Source organism: Amblyomma mixtum, unplaced genomic scaffold (assembly GCF_055824585.1).
Source record: "Amblyomma mixtum isolate Tamu unplaced genomic scaffold, ASM5582458v1 scaffold_44, whole genome shotgun sequence".
NCBI lineage: Eukaryota > Metazoa > Arthropoda > Arachnida > Ixodida > Ixodidae > Amblyomma > Amblyomma mixtum.
Window position 1 is genome coordinate 40,293 of NW_028317741.1, and position 16,234 is coordinate 56,526.

General features: G+C 49.5%; 2 non-coding genes across 2 annotated transcripts; one reads left to right on the forward strand and one right to left on the reverse strand.

Moving 5' to 3' along the window:
* Positions 1 to 12,506: 12,506 nt before the first annotated feature.
* TRNAY-GUA (transfer RNA tyrosine (anticodon GUA)) lies at positions 12,507 to 12,597 on the forward strand. Its single transcript is given in 2 exon segments — positions 12,507 to 12,543; positions 12,562 to 12,597. It is a non-coding gene; the product is annotated as a tRNA-Tyr (tRNA).
* Positions 12,598 to 15,803: 3,206 nt separating this feature from the next.
* LOC149324378 (U5 spliceosomal RNA) lies at positions 15,804 to 15,927 on the reverse strand. Its single transcript, XR_016286861.1, has one exon. It is a non-coding gene; the product is annotated as a U5 spliceosomal RNA (small nuclear RNA).
* Between the last annotated feature and the right edge of the window lie 307 nt (positions 15,928 to 16,234).

Genomic DNA, 16,234 nt, shown 5'->3' on the forward strand with positions numbered 1-16,234 from the left:
ATTCTTTGCGTTTTGCTTACTCATTTTTGAGGTCGTGTACAATAAAGCTATACACCGTTGCTGACAGCGCGGCTGGTATCACGCTCTAACTGCCTACCAATTCTCTAGTTTCTTTAGCATAGACGCCATTTTGACCTCGCACGATTATGTTTCTATCCAGTTACGGCAATAAAGCAACTGAAGAGCAAAAGTGTACTAAGGACTCGGGAGGGATGAAAGTTGGGCGAGCTGGTTATGTATTCATGATTCACAACAGGGCCTTTTTCCTGCTTTTATGCTTTTCTGCCTCCTCGCGCATTGCCCGGCTAGCTCAGTCGGTAGAGCATGAGAGACTTAATCTCAGGGTCGTGGGTTCGGGCCCCACGTTGGGCGTTTTTTTTGCTTTTCATTCTTTGCGTTTTGCTTACTCATTTTTGAGGTCGTGTGCAATAAAGCTATAGACCGCTGCTGCCAGCGCGGCTGGTATCACGCTCTAACTGCCTGCCAACTCCGTAGTTTCTTTAGCATAGACGCCATTTTGATCTTGCACGATTATGTCTTCATCCAGTTACGGCAATAAAGCAACTGAAGAGCAAAAGTGTACTAAGGGCTTGTGAGGGATGAAAGTTGGGCGAGCTGGTTATGTATTCATGATTCACAACAGGGCCTTCTTCCTGCTTTTATGCTTTTCTGCCTCCTCGCGCATTGAGTACGAACCATTCTACTTCCGGCTACCGTTCGGTGCGGACGCAGGATCATGAGCTCCGGCGGAGCGGCGATAGCGACCTTGGCTGGCCGCGGAAACAAGATCACCGATAGCGATGACGGCGATTATCAGCTTATACTGCCCCAACTGCCAACAGAAAACATCGTTCTGAACACCGTGTTTTTGCATGGCGACGTGCGAGCGCGGCCCTGCAGGGTGGAAGATTTAAGAGACGCCCTCCTGCCGACTGGTTTGCTGCCGGACGTGGTGGCTCTGGGAGCCTACCAGGTCAATCACGTGTGGGCAGTCATCCTTAATGGCGCGGAGGCTACGAAGCGGCTTCTGGCCTTTAAGGAACTAAACGTGAAGAAGCGTCGCTGCGTCATCATCGACCCACAGGATCAGCAGGTGAGGCTTAGGCTTCACTGGCTGTTGCACGGTGTGGCTGACGACGACGTGCGGACCGCGTTAGCGACGTTTGGGACCGTCATGGACGTTAGTAGGGAGCGGTGGCGTGTGCAAGGTGTGAGCGACAAGGGTTCCACGACGAGGACCGTCGTTCTGAAGCTAAAGAGGGGCATGACAGTTGAAGACTTGCCGCATCAAATACGGGTTGGAGGAGAGTTGGCCTTAGTCGTCGCACCCGGCCGTCCGATGCAGTGCTTGCGCTGTCACGGCACCGGCCACGTCAGGAGAGAGTGCAAGGTGCCACGCTGCTCGAGCTGCAGGCGTTTCGGACACGAGGACTCCCAGTGTATCCGTACAGTCAGGGACAAAAGTCTCCGGACCACGTGTTCCTCGAACGAAGCTTATAGCTCTACTATCGGACAGCGGCTGGAGACCGCACTTGTGGAGATGAAAGAACAAAAAATTAACTTTTACCTCCACAAGTGTGGTCTCCAGCCGCCGACTAATAGCAGAGCTATTGGCTTCGTTAGAGGGACACGTGGTCCGGAGACTTTTGTCCCTGACTGTACGTATGCCTCGGCAATGGGACCGAGTGCAAGGGAAGAAACCGAGTACTTAATGGACGCGACCGAAGCAGGACGCGGCGAAGGGAACGGGTGAGCCGGTGCCTAGTGCAGTGGCAGAACTATCAGCCCTCGCTGGTGGACCGCAGGACACAAGCGCAGACCGTCCCAGTCAGCCGGTGGCTAGTCCACCACCGGTGCAGCAGGACCTTGATAAAAGCGGCGCGAGTCGTCAAGCGCAACCGCCTCTATCATCTAAGGGACAGGATGCACCAGTCAATGGCGCTTCCGTTACAACGGGTACCGGTACGGCAACGAAACGCCCCCACGAAGTCTCCGGGGACCACGACGACAAGGTGCTCGCAGGCAGCGTTGGCGAGCCGCCAGTGAAAGCGGCGCAAGGACGGCGGGCTACCTTCAAGCCGCGACCAAACGTCAACGTGGACAGGAAGCCTGCCGACAAGCCTCCCCCGTCGAAAAGTGACAGCAGCCAACCGGACGGCCCCGGAGGCGTCTAGCGGTTGGCTAGATGCTAAAGGTAAGCACCATGCTCCGGGCCTCCCTCCTACTGCAAACCTAAATGGCTCCTGAACCGTCTCTATGTGTAGCTACTTCAAATGTCAGAGGGTTAGCACAAAAACGAAAACAGTCAATTGTATCGGCTGGTAACAGAGAAGGACATTGACATTCTAGCTGTTCAGGAGACAAAAGTCGAGGGAGAGGGGGAGACTGCGAGCATGGTGCTGCGTTTCACAGCGAGGTACTACGCTGTCGTTAGCCACGCTGTTGGGTTGTCAGCAGGATGTGTACTGTTTGTGAAAAAGTTGCCCGGTCTTACTGTTCAAAGCATCATGTCATGCCCGTCTGGGAGATTAATAGTGTGTGACTTCCTTCTGTGTGAAGCGGAATATCGGGTGATTTGTGTGTATGTGCCTAATACAGTGGAGGAAAGACATAATTTCTTTGCCTATGTCCGACAGTACGTGATGCCTGAAAAACGCCTCATTATTTTGGGTGACTTTAACTGCGTGCTTAGGTCTGCAGACAAAACCAGTTGCACAGCTTTCCGAGACAAGAGTACAGATTAGATTTATTAGCAGAGGTCATTGCCGAAGCGGAATTAACAGATGTAGCTGAATGCCTGCAGAGCGCACGCGCTGTAAAGTACACTCATTTCCAGGGTGCTAGCCACGCACGCCTGGATCGGATCTACGTCTCTCTGGATGTGATCCCGAGGTGCCGTAGTTACGACGTTGTACCGATGTGTTTTACTGATCACTGCCTGGTTAAATGCGCTATAGGAACAAAGAAACAAATGAAACACTTTGTATGGGACATGTGGAAAATGAATTCTAAGCTACTTGGCGACGAACAATTCGTAGCAAAAGCATTAGAAGAAATTAACAGACTAAAACCAAACAGTAGCCTGAATCTCGGTCAGCAGTGGGAACTATGCAAGCAGCAGATTAAAGTCACAGCAATTGACAGGGCCAGTGCGATTCGCTTCCACGAAAAAATGAAGGAAACCGAGCTGCGAACAACATTGCAGAAACTGATAGCAGAGCAGTGCAAAACGCCCGGTATTTTCATAGATGACGTCAGGAATCTAAAGCAGAAACTGCAGTTGATCGAGGAAGAACGTCATCGGGGTGCGCTGGTGCGTGCGAGAACAAATTCACTGAAAGCAGGCGAGGTGCCTACGAAGCGGGCTTTAGAATTTGAAAAGACAAACTCCCGAAGAAACCACATAGCAGAGATAGAGCGGAATGGCGTCGTTGTGAATGACAACGAGGGCATTGGGCGAGAGTTCTTTGAGCATTATCAGGCGCTATTTGCGTTCCATCCTGCCGACCTGGACGGGTTTAAAAAAATTACCGACGATTACGTTACTTCCTAATGCGAAATTTGAGCGCAGCAAATAAGCTGTTTCACTTTCACACGTATTCCTTTAACAAAGACTCCACTAACAGTTCTTGACAGTCATGAAGGAAGCTTTGTGGTCGGAGAAATAGACTGATATATGTTCGACTTGGTACACCAATGCTTGATTCTCAAAGACGAGATCTATACAAGTGCCTCGCGAGGTTGTCACAGCCGTGGGACGCGTTACGAGCGAGGGGAACGGGATGTTCTCCCGCATAAGTGTTAGGAAATTGCTGTTTGTCTTTATGTCAACATTAAAGTCCCCCACTACTAACATCGGTGTGGATCGATGGACGGTTAATGCGAGTTGCAGGAAGTGCACGACGTCTTTCGTGAGTGCGGTAGGGGCGAAGTAGGCAGCTACTACCAGCAAGCCGTTGGGCAACTTTGCGGCGCACAGTTCGCCAACTTCATGTGACGTGCCAAACATTTCGACTGGTATTGCAGAGAGACCTGTGCGCAAGTAGATAGCGGCTCCCGCCGCTCTGTTGTGGTCTCTGCGAGCACCACAGCAGTATAGGAAATCTATGATTTCGAGAGGCTCTTCGGGATCCATCCAGGTTTCAGCAAAGCAAAGTACAGAGGAATGGCGCAGAATGTGATCGTGGTGTACGTCCTTGGCATGTGCGGCAAGGGAGCGTACGTTAAGAATGTGGTTGTGAATGATGAATCAAGTGCTGCCAGCGAATGACGCGTCCATTGGCTGCCTGCGTGTGTTACTGATGTGTGGTTAACATGTTAAGCTTCGCCTGTAAGAGTGGAACGCGACAGCGTCTTGCAACGCTGCCAGAGAGTCCACAGAACGCCATCGCCAATTCGGCTGTACGCCTTGCTGGACGGTAAATTTATTTTTTGAGGAAAGGAAATGTATCTCTCTCGCATATCTGGGTGGACACCTGCACCTCGCCGTAAGGGAAAGGGGGAAGATGGGAGTGAACGAAGACGCCGTATTAGCTAGACGCGCCTTTGTTCATTCCAAACCATTCAGCTGGCATTACGGAGTGGCTAGCGTGCTCGTATCGCACTCCGGAGACCCTGGTTCGATTCCCCAACTCGACCAATTTCGTTCTCGGTTTTATTGATTTATGCGGTCTAACTAGAAAGGTTAATTAGGCTATTTCATATTTATATTCTTGCATTTCTATCCATCGTGTTCTGTCATTAACCTGTCAATTGTTGGAACTGTCTAGGATGTTCGACACAACGTATATGAAACGAGCAACGTCATACTGAGTGGGGAAGTGCGTGGTGGTGGTTAGGGGGACGCGGCTTCGTACTTATCTGTTTTTAAGCATGAAATGCTTTTAGCCCCCGTTGTCGGCAGTGTGGTGACGTCACGCCGAGACCGAGATCCACTCATCCGGGCATTGAAATCCACTCATCCGGGCATTGAAATCCACTCATCCGGGCACTGAAATCGAGTCATCCGGGCACTGAAATCGAGTCATCCGGGCACTGAAATGGAGTCATCCGGGCACTGAAATCGAGTCATCCGGGCACTGAATTCCAGTCATCCGGGCTCTGAAACGAGAACATCCGGGCACCGTACGAGACTTAACGAGATTTAACGAGACTCTCTAAGCCCTCCTACGCGACCGGCATGCAAGCAACGGTTGGTCTCCAAACGAGTCACAAAAAATAACTGCTGCCAGTGCCTTCTCAATGTTTATCAAGATATCAGTCGCGCTGTGCGTTTGATAATGCACGGAATTATAATTCCCGATTTCTAATAACGCCTGCAAAAAGCACATAAATGCCACGTACACTTCGTTGTCGTACGTGATCTCTTAGGGGCTTCGCGCATCGAAGCAAAGCTGCGCAGGTGCACAGGGGCCCGGGGGAGAAGCGCTGCGTTCAAAGGGCAAGGCATCGCGCCGAACGGGTGGTGGCGTTCCTCCCTTGCTTTACGGTGCGGTTCGGGTGTCCACCGAGATGGCAGAGAATTACTGCGCCATTTCCTTTCCTCAAAAAACCAAATGGCAAGGCATCGCGCTGAACGGGTGGTGGCGTTCCTCCCTTCCTGTACGGTGCGGTTCGGGTGTCCACCGAGATGACATTAGGCCCGTAAACATTTCATGCTTACTCTACTCTCGGTTACGGGAGAGGCAGAGATTTTAGCTCCCGTTGTCGGCAGTGTGGTGACGTCACGCCGAGACCGAGAGCCATCATCCGGGCACTGAAATCCACTCATCCGGGCACTGAAATCCACTCATCCGGGCACTGAAATCCACTCATCCGGGCACTGAATTCCAGTCATCCGGGCACTGAAATCCACTCATCCGGGCACTGAAATCCACTCATCCGGGCACTGAAATCCACTCATCCGGGCACTGAAATCCACTCATCCGGGCACTGAAATCCACTCATCCGGGCTCTGAAACGAGAACATCCGGGCACCGTACGAGACTTGACGAGATTTCACGAGACTCTGTAAGCCCTCCTACGCGACCGGCATGCAAGCGCCGGTTGTCTCGAAAGGAGTCACAAAAAATAACTGCTGCCAGTGCCTTCTCAATGTTTATCAAGATATCAGTCGCTGTGCGTTTGATAATGCACGAAATTATAATTGCCGATTTCTAATAACGTGTGCAAAAAGCACATAAATGCCACGTTACACTTCGTTGTCATACGTGATCCGGGGGAGAAGCGCTGCGTTCAAAGGGCAAGGCATCGCGCCGAACGGGTGGTGGCGTTCCTCCCTTCCTTTACGGTGCGGTTCGAGTGTCCACCGAGATGACATTAGGCCCGTAAACATTTCATGCTTACTCTACTCTCGTTTACGGGAGAGGCAGAGATTTTTTAAGCATGAAATGCTTTTAGCCCCCGTTGTCGGCAGTGTGGTGACGTCACGCCGAGACCGAGAGCCATCATCTGGGCACTGAAATCCACTCATCCGGGCACTGAAATCCACTCATCCGGGCACTGAAATCCACTCATCCGGGCACTGAATTCCAGTCATCCGGGCTCTGAAATCCACTCATCCGGGCACTGAATTCCAGTCATCCGGGCACTGAATTCCAGTCATCCGGGCACTGAAATCCACTCATCCGGGCACTGAATTCCAGTCATCCGGGCTCTGAAACGAGAACATCCGGGCACCGTACGAGACTTAACGAGATTTAACGAGACTCTCTAAGCCCTCCTACGCGACCGGCATGCAAGCGCCGGTTGGTCTCCAAATGAGACAAAAAATAACTGCTGCCAGTGCGTTCTCAATGTTTATCAAGATATCAGTGGAGCTGTGGGTTTGATAATGCACGGAATTATAATTTCCGATTTCTAATAATGCGTGCAAAAAGCACATAAATGCCACGTTACACTTCGTTGTCATACGTGATCCGGGGGAGAAGCGCTGCGGTCAAAGGGCAAGGCATCGCGCCGAACGGGTGGTGGCGTTCCTCCCTTCCTTTACGGAGCGGTTCGGGTGTCCACCGAGATGGCAGAGAATTACTGCGCCATTTCCTTTCCTCAAAAAACCTTGCGTTCAAATGGCAAGGCATTGCGCTGAACGGGTGGTGGCGTTCCTCCCTTCCTGTACGGTGCGGTTCGGGTGTCCACCGAGATGACATTAGGCCCGTAAACATTTCATGCTTACTCTACTCTCGTTTACGGGAGAGGCAGAGATTTTTTTTTCTTTTCTTCTGACCTCTTCATTCTCCTCTATATTAATTAGGCTAATTGATTAATTAAGCAATTAACTAAACTCAGTCCAACTTAGTTGCAGCATCACTATACGATCCCTTTGATTGGTTGCATGGTTACTAGCCAAAGTACAATCGGCCCCATTTGAAATTCGCGCACTGTGACGTCACGAGCATTTCGACCAATTAAAAAGCGTGACATTGGTGGCGGAGCTGGTTACGAGGCCGACGATGACGCGAAACCCAGGAACGGACGCCAAAGAGCTGCGCTCTAAAAGACGTTTCTTGCCCACATGCCGAGATTGGACGATCAGATAAGAGAATTTTTGGAGCGACCAATAACTGAAGGTGAAGTGTGCCTTGCCATTGAAAACTTAAACAACGGAAAGTCGCCTGGGCCCGATGGCTTGTCCGCCTCCTTTTATAAGTTTTTCAAAGAAAAGCTGTATGCAGTGCTCACGGAAGTGTTCAATGAGGCGTACCGAATGAAAGCTCTACCACAGTCCTATAGTACATCACACACTGTTCTTATCCCTAAGACTGATGATGAGGAAAAACTTAGACTTGTGACTTATTACAGACCAATCTCTTTAACCAACGTAGACTACAAAATTTTAATGAAAGTTTTAGCGAGCAGACTCCAAACAGTGATTAAAGACCTAGTAGGCTGCCACCAGACATGTGGAATCAGGGGCAGGTCTATAGTCACTAACATACATAAGATACGGTGCGTGCTTGAGTGCTGTGACATCATGAAAGCTTGTGTCGCTGTGCTGCAGCTCGACCTAGATTCTGAAGTCCTTTGACTGCGTCCCACATGTTATTTTGTTCGCTATTCTTGATCATATTAATGTCGGCTCGATTATCAAAGAGGGAGTGGTCACGGCGTACAGAAATTGCACCACGCAGCTAATCATAAACAAGTCATTGGGGGCCCCCATTGCGGTGAAGCGTTCGGTGCGCCAGGGCTGCCCCCTCAGCCCACTTTTATTTTGTCTGTACATTGAAACGCTATGCTTGGTTATCATTCAGAATGATTCAATTCGTGGGTTTCATCTGCAAGCGTCTGAAGTAAAGCTCTTAGCATATGCCGACGATGTCGCCGTATGCTGCATCGACCAAGGAAGTATTACAGTTGAAGTAGTGAAGTGTTTCCGGGATCTCACGGGCAGTTTAATTAACTGGGGTAAATGCCTGGGATTCTGGCATGGAGAATGGCCGACGACCCCAGACACATTCGCTGGCGTGACGTGGGTGAACACCCCAGCGAAGTACCTGGGTGTCCCATTGGAATTCTACAAAAACAATGACGACCTCTGGCTAAGCCAGCTGCAGGAAACGCGAGAAAAAGCAGACAGGTGGAAGGGGGTTCCTCTATCGTTCTTTGCCAGGGCCACGGTGTGTAACCTTTTTTTTGTAAGTAAGCTATGGTATCTGATGCAGGTACTGCACTGCTCGCGGCTGAATGTGCAAAGGCTGCACAGAGTGTTCGCAACCTTTATATGGGCATCGCAATGGGAAAGGTGTAGCCGAACGAATTTGTTCAGAAGGGTGAAGGATGGTGGTCTCAGTCTGTCGCATCTCTTTGTGCGACAACTTGTAAATAGGTTTATGTTTTTTCGTGACACAAGCGATCCTTTTTTGCGCACAGTGTGCCAAGTTAGATTAAGATGTGCGCTGCCTAGTTTTATTGTTGGCACAAATGGGATGCCCGGACCCATTTCAGGATTTTTCAAAGAGGTGGTGACTAGTATACGGTTTTTGTCAATGCGTTTTTAAAATGGTTATCTTTTTTCAGTGAAAAGAACAACACTGTACAAAGATGTATGTGACAACATTTTTCCAGAACCATTGTACAGAGCCTTGCATAGCGGACAGCCCGGTCAGAATGTTTTAAAAAGGGTAAAGAGAATGCAGGTGACACCTGGCATGAAATCCTTTTTCTTCAAGCTACATACGGAAACACTGCCAGTAAAGAAATTTCTAGAGCAACGGGGTTTTTCTTACCGTGGGGAGCTGACTGTCTGATATGCAAACAGCCCGAAACTATAGACCATGTTTTTCTGCATTGCTGGGAAGGTGTGTACTTTTGGGATGTTCTACAGAGAACGGTCAAAAAGGATTTCCCATTGGACCCTCACGGCATTAGATACCTAGCAGTAAATAATGAAGACGGGATTCCATTTGACCTCATAATGCTGGCTGGCCTCCACTCTGTATGGCGTTCTCGCATGGCCGGTTTCCATTGCGATCCGGATGCGAGGCCCGCACGGATGTATTTTCGCGAGAGTATATCCAGATTTGTTGAAGTTCAGAAATCGCTTCAGTGTGTACCACAGTGGTTGCCGAGAGTAGAAGCCTTGACAGCGCTGAAGGAATTTTAATGCGACAATGTCAGTGCAAAGCTGACTGCTACTGCTTTTTTTTGTTTCTTTCTGTTTTTGTTTTAGTGTATCGTCCTGTATTACTGCTCACTGTCGGAGACCGGCAGTAAAGAAAAAAAAGCATTGAGTACGAACCGGAGTGGCACTCACTATTAGTGATGTGCTCTGCATTGCCCCTTTTCTAGTGCCTGGTCTTTTGAATATGTATTGTTTATCACTGTTTTCATAATGGCTTGTATATAGTTCATGTACATAGAACATTACATCACTGTAATAAATACCATGTTGAAGAAGAAAAAAAGCTCAGTTGGTAGAGCATGAGACTCTTAATCTCAGGGTCGTGGGTTCGAGCCCAACGTTAGGCGCTCTTTTTTTTTTACATTTTGGGAGAATATTTCTCTTCGTATAAAGCCGTGTCCAAATCAGCTATTGTTTACAAATGGAAATTTTGCCTCCGTAAGCCTTTGCAGCCGCGTTTTTAACTGTACTGAACGACGTCCGTGTTCTGTTACCTAATGTAGGAGAACTTTTATTATTTAAATATTACACGGGGGAAATGCTGATAATACCGCAATAACATCAATTAAAACGCCGAACTCGCCTAACAAGTAGCATCGACCTGATTGGGTTAACTGAAGTTTGTCTACTTTGTGTCATCTGTCTGCTGTGGAATTTCTATGGATTTGAATTCAGCAAGTTTTTTCTTCATTTGTTACTGATTGCTGCTTGCGATTAACGTATTTTATTTACTTATTTTGTTATTAATACCACTGACCGGATAATTTTATTCTGATTACTACTTCTCTTAAGTTATTGTAATAGTTGTTATTCTTGCCCTTCCGGCTAGGGCTCGTTTAAGGGCTTGCAGCATATTGTAAATAAATAAACAGAATGATTCTGTCACAATGTACACGAGTGGTTTTTGTTTTATATTCCGTTAACAAGACAATAATGTGTCCCACCCTTGTGACAGTATTGCCGGTATGCTGATCCTTAATACAGCAAATACAAGAAAAGCTCGGCATTGAGAGTACGCTACTCTTGTACCGCATTGCCAGCAGAGGGAGAGCACTTTCATCCTGTGGTGCAGTTGAAGTGGGGCCGAGCGGTGCGTCGAGTACTTCTTCGCCCGAAAGAATGGCAAGTAGCTGTGCTGCAGGCGCCAAAATTTTACACCGCAGATATGAGCAGCGTATGCCCTGCCTACCAATGAGTATGCGCACAGGTCTCTACATCATAGCGACTGCATGCCTTTAATTGGATGGCGTTTAACTGGACTGGTCTCCGCCATTGATGCGTAGTCTGTGCTTGTAGCCATTTTAGTTGTGTTAGTTATGTTTGCTGTTACGATTGTGCAGTTCAGCCACTATACGAGTCCTTCGTAAATACTTTTTATATACAGCCATTTCCTGTACGTAACCGTGTGTTATAAAGACCTGCGAATCGCCCAGACAGCAAAGTTAGTAAAGTATGAGATTCTTTTTATTAACACACGGTCGCGGTTTCAAGCCCCAAGTTGGCCGAAACGTTTTATTGTTTTCCTTTGCGCAAATGCTAAACAAAGATGTGAAAGATATGAAAGAAAGTAGTTAAAGAAAGCATCCTAACTTTGCTTGTAGCCGTGTCTGTAAATACACCAAACAGCAAGCAAGTTTGAGTATCGTGCATGGATAGTGTAAAATGCTCTTGTTCGTACGTGCTCTTGTCCTGTTATGGCAATAAAATAGATAAAGTAGAAACGCGCTGAAGAGTATAAAAGAAACAGCGGCAACAAAATTTTTCCTTCTTTTTATTGGAGAATAAAGTAACCGCTGTCTGTTAGTTGTGCATTGCAGCGACATTTAACGCTACGTTTCGGTAGCCGTGTTTTTTTTAATTTAAGGATCACCTGAAGTTCTATGCTAAGCGTTTGCCTTTCCTCGTTCCAGCTTGTTCCAGCTGGCAATCATGTCACCGAGACTGAAGCTTACTTATCCTTGTTGCCATTACTTGGAAATTCATTAAGGCGACACTTCCCGTACATATATCGTCTATCTACACTTTCACAGCAGGCTGTTTGAAGGTACCACTGGGGCAAATGATTCCCGGTACTCTTCACAGAGGCGCGCCAAATCTTATTCGTCACAAAACGGCAAATGAGGCGCAACAAATGCTTTCCCAAGTGTGTTTGGTTTATGACACACGCTGTGAAGTCTTCGCTGCCTAAACACGAAGAACGGTCTCGTAGCGATATGCCCCACGATAGCACATACATGACTAAAATTGATCACAAAATAATCTCATCGACGTGTCCTGCCGCGCCAACACCTCGCAGTTTCGCCTTAAGAGCGAAGGGGCCTGGTTATCGTTGTGTGGCGATTTGGACGTCTTGCATCTAAATATCCAACCCTATTCTTTTGCCTCCATTTGACCAGCGCTAGATATTTCCAGGCGCAGGCACCTTCTGAAAACATGACGGGCGACATTACTAGGTTGTTTCCAGTTGTGCCCACTCTACGACTCCGTTGCGTGCCGAGTTGAAACCTGAAGGCTGGGAGAAAAGGGAAGAGGAGGAAATGAAAGCAGAAGAAATAAAGAGTTGAGAATTCCACGCAAAGGAGGCAAATGATTCTGAAAAGAACAATTGCGTTCTCTTTCAATTTTGAATGTATACCTGCATCGTGAGCTAGCAAATAACGCATAAGAACACGAACAATAGGTATCGAAAAAGCAAGAGAAAAAATGAAGCGAATACAATGCAAACCAGACGAAAGTAATGAAGCTGTCTTCAAAACAAATAGTAGCCAAAAGAAAATAGACCGGATTGAGAGCATAAGCCCATTGTCGCGTGAAAGGAAAACCTGCACGCTGCTTTCCTTGTCTACTCGCACTTGAGCAAAGCAACCGGAACGCGCTCTCGTTTCCGTCGATAGCTCAGTTGGTAGAGCGGTGGACTGTAGAAGACTCGTGCTATGGGTATCCATAGGTCGCTGGTTCGAATCCGGCTCGACGGAATTTTTTTTTTCGGGAAGTAAATTACAGAGGTGTCATGCATAATACGTTATTAAGGTTCTGCTGACCACCGAAATCATTACCCAAGCCACGTATCTTTGCATAAACAGCATAAAATATGGGCTCATGCTTACGAGCCGTTAGCGACGACGAGAAAGCGAGGGCATTGAATATACCGGTCAGGAATTTCATCACCAGGTACAATTGAATCTCTCTCTCTCTCGCATCCCCTCATCCCTTCATCTGCTGTCCCCACTGCAGGGTAAAAAACCGCTTTGTTCTCCCGGGGAAAACTTTCCGCCTTTTTTGCCGCTCCTCTTCCTCTCTTCATGCTTAAACTGAAGTGGCGCTACTACGGCTGCACCAGAGCGTCATTACATCGTTGGTTGCTTTTTAAGGCGAAAGCCTTTGATGTCTCATGCTCGCGGTGTTCGTCTGTGCGCTGGAATCGTGCCAACTGTGGTATCCCCTCCGCGCAGCTGCGCAATCTGCTCCCCTCCTTAGCAACCGGCGCGCCAGTGGGGGGCGCAGCTGTGCTTAGCAACCGTGACGTCACAGGTACAACGAGCGCGCGCTTCGGCGGTGGCGCTGCACCGCCGCTCCTTCGCGAGACGTATCGCTGCAGTCGAGTGAGTGAGACGCATGGCTCCGAAGCGGCCCAGTGATTCCGCGCCAAGCGGTTCGGGGAAGCTGCAGTGGGTTGACCACAAGGCTTTCGCCAAGCACACTTTAGAATTTCCGAAGCGTCTTCAGTAATTATTGTTGTCCGAAGCAATTTGAAAATTACCCTAGCGTTAGTCTCACACGACGCGAAACATGATAATTGTAATTTAAAGGCGCCAAAAACACGAGCACGAGTCAAGAGAACGAGACAGAGCGCCACTAACAACTTGTTCATTTTGCAGAACCTGCATACATATATACACTCAGCCAGCGTCTCGCAAGGAACAAAATTACGCATCAATTTCTGCATGATAAACATCGCTCAAAAAGCTTTTTTCCCGCCTGATACAAAAATACGGATGTTTCGCTGGCACACAAACTGCCTTTGTTGTTGATATAGAACGCTTAAATCAGTTCTCTGGCTTTCATAATGCTGCTTCTGGCTAGGATCCGCACATCTGAGAAGCATGGTTCACAAGAGCGTGAAGGGCAGGATATATGTTACATTTTCTACATTTGGGCATGCACCGCGACGACAAGCATTTATAAAAAATGGTTTTGAGGAAAGGAAAAGGGTGCAGTACCTGTCACATCTCGATGGACACCCGAACCTTGCCGTAAGGGAAGGGAGGAAGGTGGGCGTGCAAGAAGAAAGAGGTTTTGAGTTCTTATTTCGTGAAAGCTGTTCTCACAACAAATTCTCAACTGATGTATTGTGCTATAAAGAGAGAGAGAGAAAAAAACTTTATTTACACAGGAATTCGGGGCACGCCCCAGGGTCCCCGCACGACTCCGCTGCACTCAAGTGTCTATGTTCCTAAGGTCCATAACAGTGGCAGCCCGGTGGCGATGGTATGCACGGCCGGGTCCTCCGAGCGCAGCAGGGTCTCCCAGTCCTCCCAGGCCATGAGGTTCTCTAGGTCCCGCGGGGGAGGGTCCGCCGGGCAGAGGGAAAGGATGTGGAGGGAAGAAGCGAAGGGTTCTGGGCATAGAGCGCATGCCGGAGTGGGGAAGGAGGGATGATAGTGGGCTAGGGTAAGGGGTGAAGGGAGGGTGTGTTTCTTGTAGTGGCGGCGCCCACATTTCGCTGGCTGGCCTCCCTGAAAACAAGCGCTGCGCGCCCGCCGTCACTCAAAGCAGGCTCAGACTCTCTCGGGCATGTCGCGGCGTGCAGCGTGACTCATGCCGTCTCGCCGGCGCCGACGCGGACCCTTCCTCCTCCCTCCTCTCCGGCGGTGCGGCTCCTCCGTCTCGTCGCCGGCCGTCGCCTCTCGACCATTGGTCTAATTTGAACGGTGGCCAGTGCCGTGACCTGATTGGAGGATTTGAACTGCTGGCTGCCGCAACCGTCAGCGGGCGGCTATAAAAACGGAGCCGCGCTGAACCCGAGCAGCAGACGGGCAGCAGAAGAGCCATCACGCCGGAGTCACGCTCACCGCCGGGGCCGCCCTTCTTTGTGCTAGCCCGTGGTGCTCTTGGTCCTTGTATCATGTAAAAGCCCTTGTACATACAGTACATAAAAGTCATTTTACTCACCGTCGCCTCGACCGTTTCCTGGCTCGAACACCCAGTACCAACAGTCTGTAGTCTGCGCCAGAGTGTTGCGTGTTTTTTATCTAGGGAGGGGTGGGGCGGGGGGTAGAGCTGGCGTGAGGCTCTGTATGCCTGGGTCAGCTCACTGAATGAGTGCATGCGCTCCTTCGTGAATCCCCGATCCGAGGCCACCTGAGCCCGGTTTAAAGAACCTCGGGCTAAAAGGTTGGAGGCCTCGTTTCCAGGATTCCCGGAGTGCGCAGGCATCCATATCAGCTCCATTTGGCGGTTTGGGGGCGCGTCGGGCGAGTCCAGTATGCCAAAAGCAGGGACATGGAGTCGGCCTCGAGCAAAATTTTGTATCGCAGTTTTAGAGTCACTTAAAATATACCGGGCTTCCGTGCGAGTGATAGCAAGTGCAATGGCGGCTTCCTCTGGGGAGGTGTCTGGAGGGAGAGGTATAGTGTGAGGAGGTTGGATGAAGAGGAGTCCACCACAGCTGCTGTCGCTTCATCACCCGTGCAGGCAGCGTCCACCCATACGGCGTCCGGCTCGGAGCCGTACGCTCGATGGAGCGCCTTCGCACGGGATCTGCGGCGCTGCTCAAGGTGGGACGGGTGCACATTCCTCGGGAGCGGCCTGATGAGGAGCTCCCGGTGAAGGGGTCGTGGGATAGCGAGGAGGGTTGGGTCGTTGGCCGGTGTTCTGATTCCGAGGGAGTGCAGGATATACCGACCTGTGGAGGTTTGTGTGAGCCGAATGTATTGGGTCTGTCGGTGGGCCTCCACCAGTTCCCCGATCACGTTGTAAAGCAAACCCACATCTCTCTCTCACCCCCGCCACTGACCTCAAAGCGTGATTGAGGCGTCCACTGACCCAGGAAGCCAGTAATGGACCCTTCCTTTCCTCAATCTTTGGAGTCTCGAACATCGTCAACGGTTGGTAAAGCTTTCGCTTTAAAACCAGCAACATCGTGAAGACCACGGTATCATTCTTTTGATTCACATAATAGGCCTCACCCAAACGGGCAAGGCCTCACAAAAAATGGCCTATAGGCTCATTGGTACGCCCCTCCACACGGCAATCTTTAGTAAAAGGCGAAAGATTGGTTCAATAGTGTGGAGAGGCCTGAGCGAAACTACAGCAATGTTGCCACCGGGACTCCATTGCCCGCAGGATGCCAAGGGATGCCACTTAGTCCCTTTCATTTGAACAAAACTTTCGGGTGAAAAATTAGCACACTCATGCAAGTTTGCAGAACCCGGCTCACAGACTTCCTTAGCGTAAGGCCTTTAATTAATATCCTCGGGTATTTCGTAAGTTCTGTTTGAAGCTTTTGAATTTTGCTCCGGTTTACTGACATGTCGCGTCGCTTCCCATATCTGTGCGTGAGTGTGTACGTGCTCTACGTACGCGTTCGTTAGTTTCGTTCACAAAGAAACT